The following is a 14063-nucleotide window of genomic DNA, read 5'->3' as shown; positions in this document are numbered from 1 at the left end:
GGAATGGTTCTTAAAGATAAAGCACTGCATATCTTGACAGCACTATATAAATAAATGATGATGATGATGATGATGATGGTTCTTACTCCACTAAAGGCTGAGAAACCCTTAATTATTTCTACCCTTACCAAAATGTACCTCCTGTAATAAAATGAAAGAAGCCTCCATATTTGGATCAGCAGCCTTCAGCCATCCACCTATTACAGATCTACAACTCCCAGCATGCTTCCTCCAGCATACCTCATGTTGGTGTGTATGTTAGGTATTTTGGGAGTGGTAGCCTAGCAGCAACTAGAACCGGAACACCAAAGGCTGCCTATTCTTGTATCAAAGCAGAACACATTGCTTGTTGCAAAGCGGTGTTTTTGTTCCACCACTTTGATATTTGTTTCCCTCAGGAAATTTTTCTTATATGACACTGTGTGTATATTTTGTTACTCCTTGTCACACACCCACTAGTAGAGCAACCTTTCCTTGTTATTTTGCCATCTCCCAGAAGCCCTGCAGACTGAAATGTTCTCCCTTTGAAACACATTTGAATGTAAACTGGGTTCTGAGGCAGCTTTTTCTCATTTGAAAACTATTTTATATCAGTCCTTGGCCTGCCATTTGTTTTCTTTGAATTTGGTTGAGAAAATGGTCTACATTTCTAAGGATATATCAGCCTAGGAATCTTGGCAGACGGAGAGGCCTATATCTAAACACACTGCAAATCTGAAACAGGAGGCGCCTATTAAGAAGGAATAAACAAGATTTTCTTCTAGCCTTGGAACAGAAGCCGCCTGGAAATAGATGATTTTAAAGCAACATTAATGCCAAACTACAACATGGTTTTACTTGAAAGACTATGTGGTAACATATAGACCAAATGTGTTAACATATTCATACTTTGATTGAACTTCAGTTATTTTTTACAAAACTTCAAGTGCAGCTTTTGACCAAACTTGACAAGGGAAAATAATCCCATGGGTTGTATTTAAAAGTGTCTGGGTCCTGTACCATAATTTTTGACTGTGCCTTGCAAAGAAAACTGATTTGTTTCCTAGGGGTCTTTGTAGTGGGCCCTATAGGAAAAAATAACTTGTTTTTAGCATGCAGCATTCATATTGATTAACCTCCCAACTCAAAGGCATAAACTGAGTAGGGTGAACTGATTTGTTGACAGAGTGGGACATTCACTAAGATTTGTAGTTGCGCCAAGTGTAGTTGCGCCAGAGCTCAGCAAATTCACTAAAATCCGAAGTTGCGCTCAGGGGTAGTGTAAGGTTGCGAAGTTGCGCTAGCATTGATTCGCTAAGCGAAGCAAAGTTGCGTTAGCTATGGTTTATTTGCAAAATTTTTATTTTGCCCTACACATGTGCCCACTGTATAGTTAAGTTGCCATGAGTTAGGAAATGTAGAAAAAAATTTCGATCTTTTTCAGCCTATCACCCATAATATGGAAAAACGCCAGCTTTTTTTGGGACTTAGAAATTTTTTTAACTTTTTTTGAAGAAATCCCTATCTACTCTATTGCGCTTCACCTGGTCTGAGGTGGCGAAGTCTAGCATAAAAGGTAGCGTTCAGAACAATGCGCGCGTTAGTGAATTTGCGTAGTTACGTCCGTTGCGCAAATTCGCCAGGCGTAAGGGTGCGAAGTTACACTAGCGAAGTTACACCAGCACCCGTTAGTGGATTTGAGAAGTAACAAAATGCCCAACGCTAGCGAATTGACGCTAGCATTAGGCGCTTCGGCGCATAGTGAATTTGCCCCAGAATGTACTACAGAGCTAAGGCATAATCAGTTGGTTGGCAGTTGTTAAAACAATAAGGTACAGTGTTAGGGTTATATTGCACTGTAGGATTAGTAGCAGCGGCTACTTGGAGCTAGCTAAAAACAGGTTTCTTTGTTTGCTACATGGCAAGTAGTCTTTTATGCCTATTAGAAACAAAAAGTATCATTTACAACCATTGTACAAAGTCCATCACTTCCAGGTCTTATCATCAAAATCATATATGTGCACCTGATTCTTGAGGTGCACTGTGGCCTCAGTTTGAACCTAACTACTGCTATCTTCAGAGGTGGTGGTACCTGGAGCAATTCCTGCATCAACAGGTGCTCTGCACTCAATTCAGAACAGAAAGCAGGATGAGTCAAGTGGCACCAGGCGTTACAACACCTTTAATGACTGGGATTTTTTCATTCAGGGACTCCCTGAACACATCTGCTCTTGTGGTCTTAAATTACCCCTAATAAGGCCTATTTCTGTTTTACTTAAAACATAAGCCACTAATATTCCTATTTCAAATTAGGTATTTCAGCTGACCCTGAGTGCAGTGAGTGGGTCCAGTCCAAAGGCCAGTTACTGTGAAATTAGGGGATGAATGTATATTTACTGTACTACGTATCATTGGAACTAGTGTAGTGTGACTGTTATGAGAATGTTTTTAGAAATCTGTAGCATTTTGACAACCACAAGGTGCGGGAAGGATTGAATTCAAGAAATCTTACAATCTCTGCCTTAAAATGGCCATACACATTCAGAAATGTGTAATATATAACAAGAATATCTCGAAGATTTTTGCTTAACTGACCCTGTACTTCGGCTGATTGTCTGCATACTTTATTCTTCTGTCTTCAGCCATCATTTGACCCTCCTGATTAGAAGCAAACATCCATAACAAAAGCAAGTATATTAGAGTAACAGACTTGCAATCTTTTAGGCTTTAGTGTCCCATGAGGACTTTCACTTGCGATATGTACAGTATAGGATGAAAGATTATACCACAAATACATGGGATACATGCCAAACCACAGCATAGTTAAAGATCTCAAACCACATCTCACTCCCCATTCACCTCATCATCTCATGAGATCATGGTTTGTTTTCATTTACTGTTTTGTCTTTTCAGAAATAAATGTGGCTTTGAGATAAGAGATCCAGCTGCCTAATTCCTGCTAATAACCTCCATTACGTGGTGTCTTTTAAGAGCTGATGGTAGAAATGTCGTGCATCATTTCATCTATTGGTAGTTTAATGCATATATGCAGAACTAAGTTTAGATATTTTGCTCTGTAGAGCAATAGCATAGAGATGGGGAATTATAACATAATTTCAGGATTACCTGACAAAACCCAAGACCTTGTGACTTGGTCTAAGATGGAAATAGACATCCTTTGGTGCATTACTCCTGAAGTTTATCCTATGTAGGGATGCTGGAATCTGGTGTGCCTTCTCCAGGTTATGTATATATAGGTCCAGGTTCTGTATGAGTAATATTTTGTACAAGTGTGCAGACAGTACTCTTGCTTATATGTTGTTGGTAGCCCATTCAAGTTCTCATTACTTCATTACTGAGTCTATGACTGACTCTGTCTGCAGTTTCAAGATATAAATACAAGACTTATGGGAGTGTTACTATAGTTTTCTTGTGCTTTTTAACTACTGCATTTCTATATAGATATATAAATACAAGTATATATGCAACACAGAAGAATGTCCACTGTGATGTACCTCTAGATGGAAAGCATGTCAGGCATTCAAATTTTTGTTGTATTATAGAAGCATTTCATTTTTCCCAAGCCTAGACCACCATCTGTCTGAAAAGTGAGTGGGTCTAAACTGCAAACAGTGTAGAAGGAAGAATTGGATATTAAAGGGGACCCATCACCCAAAAATTATTCCAAATCCTATTTTATCATGTTAGTCAAGCAAAATGAACTTTAACTACACTGTATAAATTATTTGAATCTTGTTTCCTTCAGTCTGGGAACTCATAATTATAGCAAGCAGGCAGGAGCCATTTTGTGGACACTGTTATTAAGGCAAGCCTTGCATCATCTCAGAATCTTGTTTGTGCACAAGAATGGGGAACCTGATGTCCATCCCCATGCCCTGGCTACACAATTAAATGGTAAAGAGAATGGGGGAATGTGGGGAGAGCAGTGATATCTAGGAAGTGCTGAATGGAAAGTGAAAGTTATTGCTTGCCCCAGGCATAAAGGAGGGACAGCCAATATTTGATTGACAGCTGAGATATTTAAGTAAGTTTACAACAGCTATGAATGCTTTAAGAAAAAAAAAATTTAGATTTCATGTTTAATTTGAAAAGGACTTTTATTATACAGCTTTTTGTGAGTGACAGGTCCACTTTAATAAGTATGGCAGCCAGCCCTTTTCACTCAGTTTTTTTCACTACATTTTTTTCACCTGATTAAATGAAAAAAAAAAAATATAAACTAGGGAAAGTAGTGTTTACTATTATTCTTAAGCCTGGAGAGAACATGGTCACCTGTATTGAATTCTAACTAACTGACTGAATAATTTAAAATATTTAGAAGGCTATGTAGCTTTGTTGGTTTTCTTAAATGCAAAGGTATGGTCTGTTAGTTGACCTTTACTATAACTGTCTCACTCAGCTACTTGATTGTATAAAAGACTACTGTTATTTCATGCTCATAGAGTACAAGAGAAGTATTATGACACCAAAAGTAATACAACACATAAATTTGTATCGATCAAAGTTTAAATAAAAAAAAAACAAGGTTTGGATTAAGTACTTGTAATTATGCACAATTATGCTGAGAGGTGTGTGCTAATACTTAATAAAGTGACACTTTCGAATGCAGCTGATACACGAGTGATGACTCAATAAACACATTTGTTTGAAGACTATTGGAGTGCTGGCCCATTTGAATACTATATATATATATATATATATATATATATATATATATATATATATATATATATATATATATATATATATATATATATATATATTGGTTTTTTTCTAAATATAAATAAAAAAGATAGATATATATCTTTTAGTAAATATTGCCCTTTTACAACTCTTTCCTAGAGAGATTGTTCGGGGGTAGCAGCACATAATCACTCATTGAAAATGGGACATAAAAAGTCCTACTTTATGACGATGCAGAAATAAAGACATGTGTACATGATCATTTCTAAGTTTCAGACTGACACTTTTCAAAGGTGCACAAATTGTGCCTCACTTAAAAAACAAAGAAAAGCAGTTGTATATACAGATGGTTAATGCTAACCACTAATGAGGCTTTACGTGCAGACAACTGTTGTTTCTAAGACTTCAGTGGATCCAGCTATGTAATAATGAGACACAGTCATAAATGAACATTTATATCTCCTTGTATTTATATCTTAATCCACTTCTGTTTATTCCACCAGGAAAAACTCTCACATATGCCGTTTATTCGATACTAGCATTTACAAATCGCTAACATTTAACATGTTTATTATATTTACAGATGTGAAAGATTCCCATAGTCACCCCCAACACAAACTACTCATTGCATGTTAAGGTGGATAAGTGAATTCCTTGCAGTCTATACTCCCAGTTATGTTTTTTTTGGCAGTATATTGTTTTCTACAGCTTGCAAAAGCTATATACAACTTAATAAATCTGTGTAAAGTATATATTGCATACCTTACAACTGTGCACAAGATCAATGCAACCTAAATAGAAGCTGTATCAGGTTGCCATCTGTTCAGTATTGAGACAGACTTTACGGCTGAAGCATGTGCTGCTCCGATGTATAAGCCAGGCATGTAACAATAGGGGGAGCAAGCCATGTGACTGTTGGGGGGCCAAGGATTGTAGGGGGTCCAGTGGTCCTAAAAGATGTGCAGTTACAATGGATATTTGTTATTTAGCTATTAGGCTCGGTAATTTCTAGTTATGCTCCACTGTCTGGGTTTTAGGTCTGAAAATCAGGCAGATGAACAAATTTGACAAAGTTGTGTAACTACAGATCTTTTCTCTGTATTGCTTCTGTCTTTTTGGTGATACAGTGGACTCTGTAATGTACTTCTGGGTGCCATGAGATGTTTATTGCAGAGACCACAATGAGGTTTTATTATAATAGCAACAAAAGAACAATTCATTCAAGTTTGTCACTTGTTGTAAGGCTAATTAAAGATCTAACTGATTACTATGGGTTACTTTTGGACTAAAATGACTTTTTATTATTGTATTAACTGTATGAACTTGGATCCAGTGAAGCTATGCACTAGGGCCTTGAAAGTTGGTACAGCTGAGCTAGGAAAGATTAACTGAGAGCCTGGAGCTCATTTAAATCCAGAGACCTGTTTTACTGAAAATTGAGAAAATGTACTAAATATCACATTCTTTATAACATAAATTACATATTTTAACCTGTCGTATGCGTATATATAGAGACTCAGTACTTGTTCTAGCAGCACAAAGTTTAAAAAGAAAAAAACAAAAAAAGCTCATAAGAAAAACGCTGAGGAAATCTCTTGGCTGAATGAACCCTCCCTATGTAATCTGTGAATCATCGTTCTTTATTCAGAGACATAAAGACAGTTCCTTTCACAGTACAGTGGAATCTGTTCCACTGAAAACAATGGAAAATATTCTGCGGCTTTGTAAGACAGTGTAGATACAGATGTGGAATACAGGAAGGGGTATCATTCTGAGCCAAAGAGCAAATGAAAAGGAATTTAGGATCGAGTTGTTTGGCTATTTTTGAAACAAGAATGAGACATTATCATTTTTTATTAACCTGGAAAAATTGGCCAAAAAATTGCTTTCATAAAAAATCCCTGCAAATTGTTACATGCTATTGTATATGTTAAAAGGGCTATGTCGTAAAAAACAGGCTTTGTATTTGAAAGCAATGTGTGATGCTGAGTGATGCAGAGCAGCGCTAGGGAAAAAATGAATGTGATATTTGCTTGCCTGGACTTTTTTGGGTGGTAATTTCACAAAATGTACTTCCTTTCTGCCCTAAAACCCTTGTTGTTGAAACAAAGCATTTGTTACAGAAAAGTCACACTCCACACTGCCAGCATTGTCATAGGGAGGAGTTAATTCATTAGAGATAAATGCACTGGAAAGAAAAATGGCTGCAACTATATAATGTCTGTGTCCTCCTCGGCTGACTCTACCAGGAGGAAATAAAGGAATGAAGAGTTAGTGTAAATACATATATCACCTCTAATTACAAAAATAGCACAACATTTAATTGGTAAATGACATTTTAACATAAATCCTATTTTCCCAGATTTAGATACATGCTATGAGTAAATTGTCTTGGACAGTTGGGCATTCTGTTATTAGGGCATGTGTCAGAAAGAAATCTCATGATGTTCTGATTTTGATCATTCCTCCAGCAGTTGATGATATTCACTGCACCACATTCAGCATGAACGGAAAAAAATGGAAAGTTGCACCACTGCCGCCATCCCCATTATGATGGCTATGAAGTTCCTACAGTGAATGCCCGGCCCCAGACTAATATTTTAACAGCCCATACATCTTGGCTTAGTATTTGGAGTTCAGGTTTGCTGGCGCTCCTAAGCCACCTCCCAAAGAAATCCTTGGTGGTTAAGAAGAAATACTATAAGATGAGGCCCATAGCATTTTTGTGGTTGTTCAGACCTCCATGTGGTTTGTCTGCGGCTCTGCTCTGGCAGATGTGTTTTTTCATCCTGTAGTTACATTCCCAGCTCTTTATTAACCCCTCAGTTGTTGGCAATAAGCCCAAATAGATGGGCAAAAATAATGACTACATTGCTGGCCTAGTGCCTTAGCACAAAACTCAGCAAGAGGTTACACCCTTTTTCTTGCATATAATGCATTTACAATAATGGTCCAGTGGTTAAGACAACTTGTGCTGTATCTTGCAAGATTCTAAGATGAGCAAGAAAAAACTTGTCTGTGGTAGGAAAGCTTTTAGGGGGATATTAAAGGATACAATATTGGATTGAACTTAAATCACTGCACTACAGTATGTGTATAAGCCAGCATGGTTTTGTGTTCAGTAGATCCTGCCAAACAAATCTAATTGCTTTCTATGAGGTGGTGGGCACAGACCTAGACCTTGGGACATGGTCTACTTAGATTTTACTCAAGTATTTGAGGCTGTACCGCACAGAAGTTTGCTGATTAAATTAAGGAATATTTGCCTGCAACATAATATTTGTACATGGATAAAAAACTGGCTAAAAAAGGGGATGATACATGGAATGTGTTCAAGTATTATTAAGTGTACAGGGTGTAAGAGTACATCAAGGGACTGTCCCCTGACCTTGAGGTTGGTATTGTAAGTGCTCCCTCTGTGCTTGCTGATGATACAAAAATGTGCAGAGCAATAGGTTCCCTTAAGGGTGTTTCCCCTTTGACGAGCAATTTGATTAAGTGTGTGGGGGGTGTTGCAGCAATAAGGTGTGTATATAGTTCATTACAGTTTGGGCCAGCAGTCAACAGGATGGATATATATATAAACTGAGAAAAAGTACATAGACATGTAAGTAAATTATTATGAGTAAAGGGAGCTACAATAAAAGACTGTCAGGTTTGTTTTTCTCAAGAGCAATTATTTGCAAAGGGGTGGCAATAGTGGTGCTTTTTTCACAACCTAATATGGGTCAGTGATGCTTGGAGATAAATTAAAGAGCTGAACTTGATGGACGGCTTTTTTTTTATGTGAAATTAAATAAGTATGTTAATGTTCACGTGAATGCTGAAAATGTGTGCCTAAACCAGCATTTTGTAATGCTCATACCTGTACCAACTGCTTTATAAGTGATAAATATTATCAACTGCTAGGTATTACTACATGATAAAATGCACTCCTGCAGACAGCAACTTAGTTATCCTTCACAAACACAGAAAGGAGACCTTCCTCTATACCACACAGTTTTTGTACCAATGCACCTTCCTCTATATCACACAGTTTTTGTACCAGATTTAGAGCAGAACATTATGGCCTGAATAATCACAGTAACTGCAGCACTAAAATGCTTATTAAGGGTCTCTTAACGTAAAAAGGACATTTCCACCAAAATCATGGTTTAACTCATGAGTTCAGGGAGCAGCGCTTAAGCGGGTCAGGCCCAGTCCAACCCTGTATACAGACCTATCAATGCACAAACATATATAAAGTGAATTAAGTACGCCCTATTGTAAAATATAAGGATATTCTAAGTCACTGAGAAGTTCCATGAACTTATAAAAGGCCAAAGGCTGAGTGCTTTTATACAGGTCATGGAGTTCCGAGGTTACTTCTAATATCCTCATATTTTTCAACAAGGGGTACTTTATTTATTATAAAACACAAGTTTTAGTGAGTCATGTGACACAAATCACTACGCTCCATTTATAACTGATTACATCACTAAGAGCCATTTATAAGAATATCATTTACAGGATATTCATGGCTTTTGTGTATTATAAAAATATAAATGCTGGTGAAGACTCAATTTCCCTTCTTCAAATGAAAGTTCAGTTCCTCAAGTCTAAAATGTCGACTAATGTACTTTTAAAGAGTATTTATATCCCCGGCGCCTTTCCTCTAGAAAAAAACTACCACAACATGTCAGTCTTTCCTCATTGTTTAATTCTTCCATTTCTTTTACCAGTTTAGTTGCATGTCTCTGCAGTCTACCCAGCTCATTAATATCCTTCTTAAGGACAAAACCACACGGCATACATAAGGTGAGGCCTTACCAGGCTTTATATTTATAAAGAGGTACAATTATGTTTTCATCCTTCAAAACCCTTTATGCAAAACCATAATTATTTCCTTTGGTACCAACTATCTGACATTGTGTTACTGACCGAATTACACATATTATTATCCATAAAAAGCCCCAAATCTTTCTCAATCAAGGATGTCCCAAAACACTTCCAATTAGAGGTTAACTCACATTTATGTTTTTTGTTGTTGTTTCTAGCGCATAACCTTGCGATAATAATAACAGTAAACCTCATTTGCCAATTTACAGGCCAATTCTCCATTTTTATAAGAAAAAAATCTCTTGAAAACTTGAGATATTTAAGATCTTAATCTTAATGGCCAATACCTAAAGGCATAATGTTGATGCTTTGATACTGCTTGTTATATTGAGTTGAGTCAAACATTATGGTTTTATCTGGACTACAACTTTGGAATATAACCTTAATTTTATGCTTTTTCAATGGTTTAATATCACTATAAAGAAATTCTAAGTTTGCAGACATCATCCTAACAGTTATTTGGAGAGACAGACAGGAAGCTCCCCAAACCCCATAGGTTAAGCCATCACCTATACTACAGGTATAGGACCTGTTATCCAGAATGCTCGGGATCTGGGGTTTTCTGGATAACCTATCTTTCCATAATTTGGATCTTCTAAGTCTACTAGAAAATCATTAAATAAACCCAACAGGCTGGTTCTGCCTTCAATAAGGATCATATCTTTGTTTGGATAATGTACAATGTACTGTTTTATTTTTACAGAGAAAAAGTAAATCATTTTGGAAAATATGGATTATTTGGATAAAATGGAATCTATGGGAGAAGGCCATTCTGTATTTTCGACCTTCCTGGATTACATGTTTCCAGATAACGGATCCCATATCTGTATTTTAAAAACTGAAACTGATGTAAACTGAATAAAAACACAAAAGCATATGGAAAATTATGTAATGGAATGTTAAATTTAAATATACATACCTGTACTTTCATGTCAATTACTGGGGTTTAGCAAACACGGTCTACCACATATTCTGTTACAGTATATTATGCTGTTTATGGCAGAATGTAGAAAAGACCAGTGTTTATGGCAGAGTTTCTTACGTAGATTACTTTGGATATCGGGGCTATTCTCTATTTCTGTGACATACCAGATCTGCTTGGCAGAATCCCACACAGGAGACTCCAAATAACAGCTGTAGTGGCCTTTATGGGCTATGTAACCTCTGCAATACCTAAATAATAAACTAGCTCCTTTATCGTTTTGCACTTTTGCAGAATTATATTTCATAATTACTTTAACAGGTGATGGTATACATAAGCTTTCACATGTATCCTTCTTAAACTTTTTCTCATTAATGCCACACTGTCGCTAGACAATATGTTCTTAGCTTCCAGAGACCTACATGTGTGGTACTGCCCACAACGATAAGCAGCAAAACAGCTGGGGAGGAAAAAGACCAAGAAGAATCTTCTGGAATTACTTTTTATAAGAGGAAACAGATTACTAAGTACCTGAGGCCTGGGTAAACCTCACAATTGGTAGAGTAGAAAACCTCAGAATAGAAACAAAATCCTTTGATACTTCAATAGAGGCATTAACCTCATGTGGTCATGCTAACTTACCCCTGTAGTTTGCAATACATGTACTATAATCTGAAAAGTAATAATGTATCTTCCGAATGATATGACAGAAACAAACAGCCTTAGATTTAAGGAGGTGTAATGTCGTTCCATCCATTCCTGTAAGAAAGTTACATTTTATATCGATATGTATTACATACCCAAATTAGACAAGATCTTTTTCTGAATGTGGCATACCAGAAACTGTAAAAAACAGAAATAGTCCTTCTTTCAGTAGTACAGACTTTCAGTTGTTTGTCACCTACATAGGTTGTACCCACAGGAAAATGACTCTTACCGGTCTCAGGTCAGTGGTGATTTATGCAATCCACCAACAAAACTCAGGATTTGATCAGGATTGCTTCCAAAAAAAACAAGGACTTACAACAAGAATTATGCAAATACCTCAGACAGGACAACACCAACACCTTATTCTTCCATTGGCACCACCACCAACAACTATTCTTTAACAGATGAAAAGATATGCTGATCAGAGTGGGCATCATAGGCAAAGGATAACAATGAATGTTGTTGACTTGGTTCTTGTCAAGAGAGTGAGACCTGGTAGCAAGTTATCCTCACCATATCATTCTGCACACACTGTGTTATTCGAGCAGGAGGAACACCGCAGCTACTGCCTCAGGCCCCCCGCTCTGTCCATGTGCGCATACGTCCACACGCATGCCATCGCATGCTGTGTTCTTTGGGCCCTACTTTGGGCCAGTGACGGCAGTGTAGGAACGTAGAGTGCGGATCTGGGTCCAGTTTGACCCTGTACCTCAGAGACGGTTTTTCTGTAAAACATGATATAGTCTACCTTTATCTAATCTTTTGTAGTTCATTTTGTTGTTTTGTAATGAGGAGAGAGATTTAATGTTGTTCCATCCATTCTTATAAGAAAGTTGAATGTTTATTACAGTATGTTTTAGCTGCTTAGCACTAGGTGGAGTAATGAGAAAGGTTGTGCACACAGAAAGGAAAAGTGAAGAGGAGGAGTAGAATGTGTGGAGAGGACAACAAGGAATAAAGCAGAATAAAGCAGAAATCTACCCTGCAGTCTGCCATTTTTTCTCACTCCAAATGCATTAAAGTTAATGGGTGTTCTTTCTTATCGTGACTTTTTTTTTTTTGTCGCTGCAACAATTTTGTCGTGGTGACTTTTTTGTTGCAACTAATCCATGCCTGCAAAAAATTCCGCTCGTCACTACTCTGATCTTATCATTGGGGGTCATATTGCTGTAAAAAGTAACGAGGAACAGTGTCTCATAAAAGTGTGGTTTCTGACCATCAATATCACTGGAACTTTCTGTTCTGTTCTGAGCTCCCTAATTCAATCCAAGGAGGACAACTGACTTAAAGGGGTGGTTCAACTTTGAGGTAACATTTAGTATGTTATAGAATGTCCAATTCCATGCAACTTTGTAATTAGTCTTCATTATTTCTATCTTATAGTTTTTAAGTTAGTTGCCTCTTCTGACTCTTTCCAGGTTTCAAATGGGGGTCACTGACCCCTTCTAAAAACAAATGCTGTGTAAGGCTATAGGTTTATAATTATTGTTAATTTTTATTAATCACCTTTCAATTCAGGCCCTCTTTCATAAAATCAAATAAAATAGACCATTTCCTATCTCTTTAAATGTTTCTGAAATTGTATTGAGCATAGTAGTATGACAACTTCTGCTAAGTCCTTCTATAAGTATATGATGGGTTGCGTGTGGTACAGAAAGCATGAAGACTTCCAAGAAACATAATAACTAAAGTAGGGCATATAAGAGGCACTGGCTGTTTATGTTCTTTCTCACTGAACTCGTGCTTGCCAGATGATATCTTAAAAACCAAGTAATTAATGAACATTTAATTTAAGCAATTTACCTTGTTTGTAGATTCCAAGTCTAAAAAAAAGTCTTCCAGGGATCTTGATTGCTCGTTTAGGTTAAATAGGTTTCAATTATTTATAAGCAACGATTTCTTTTAGCAAACAAATGAAAGGTAAGGACTAATGACTAGTAAATGAGTCTGGACTCTATTTACATTAAGTTCTCAATCTATTTTTGATATCAAAGGCAAAGAGGCATAAAACACATTGTTCAAGGTGGAAAATAGCAGAAATGTGACAAAGATTCAAAGGACAAATAAATGTAAAGTCATTGTTGGTTGCCAATTTTCTTAAACAGCCCCAATGACTTTAATCTTTTGCCTTTTTGCCTAATAATCTTTCTGAAATTCCCACAGTAACAATGCTGTGATTATTTATTATTCTATTTATATATATAGCACCAACATTTTTACGTAGCACTTTAAAGACATTGTGCATCATTCACATCATATGTCATCTTAGAACTTACAGTCTAAAGGTCCCTATTACATTCTCACAGCACACTCTATAGACAGATTGATAAGGAGCCAATTAACCTCCCTCTTTGTTTCTATGGGAGAACAGAATCTATCCAAACATTGCCCAGGTCACATATAAATTCTGAACCCCAGCCAGTATTAATAACTGAACCTTTCTGCGTTATCTAATTAAATTAACTTTTGCCATGATTGCAATTGGTTTTCATTTTTTATTATTTGTGGTTTTTGAGTTACTTGACCTTTTAATCAGCAGCTCTCCAGTTTTATTTTTATTTTCGCCGTTTTTATATTTGTATAATTATGCCCATGATTATGTTTGACAGATGTTTAACTAATTTGTCTGCTGTCATCTGCTTGTTAAATAAGTTGCTAACATTTATAGCTTCAGACTATCTTAGACAGTGAAATAATATTTTTCTTTTTATTTGATATTGCCTAATTCCTTCTCTTTCCCCTGCTTCCCATTGTTTCTTCCTTTCAAATTCTTTGGCGATCTCTGGTTTCAGATAAATATTGATGTGAAATAATTTTACCATTACAGACCTCCTGCTTAAATTAAATGAGGCCTGCGTTTATGTTCTTACAA

The 14063-nt window shown here is 36.6% G+C and overlaps 1 protein-coding gene across 1 annotated transcript in view; it reads left to right on the top strand.

Moving 5' to 3' along the window:
- The window catches only part of col8a2.S (collagen, type VIII, alpha 2 S homeolog), a 69187-nt gene that overhangs the window by 33784 nt on the left and 21340 nt on the right, over nucleotides 1–14063 (top strand). The gene's annotated exons all lie outside the window — the stretch shown is intronic.

This window comes from Xenopus laevis, chromosome 2S (assembly GCF_017654675.1).
Source record: "Xenopus laevis strain J_2021 chromosome 2S, Xenopus_laevis_v10.1, whole genome shotgun sequence".
In the NCBI taxonomy this organism is placed as follows: Eukaryota; Metazoa; Chordata; class Amphibia; order Anura; family Pipidae; genus Xenopus; species Xenopus laevis.
This window is presented reverse-complemented; position numbering and strand designations above follow the sequence as displayed.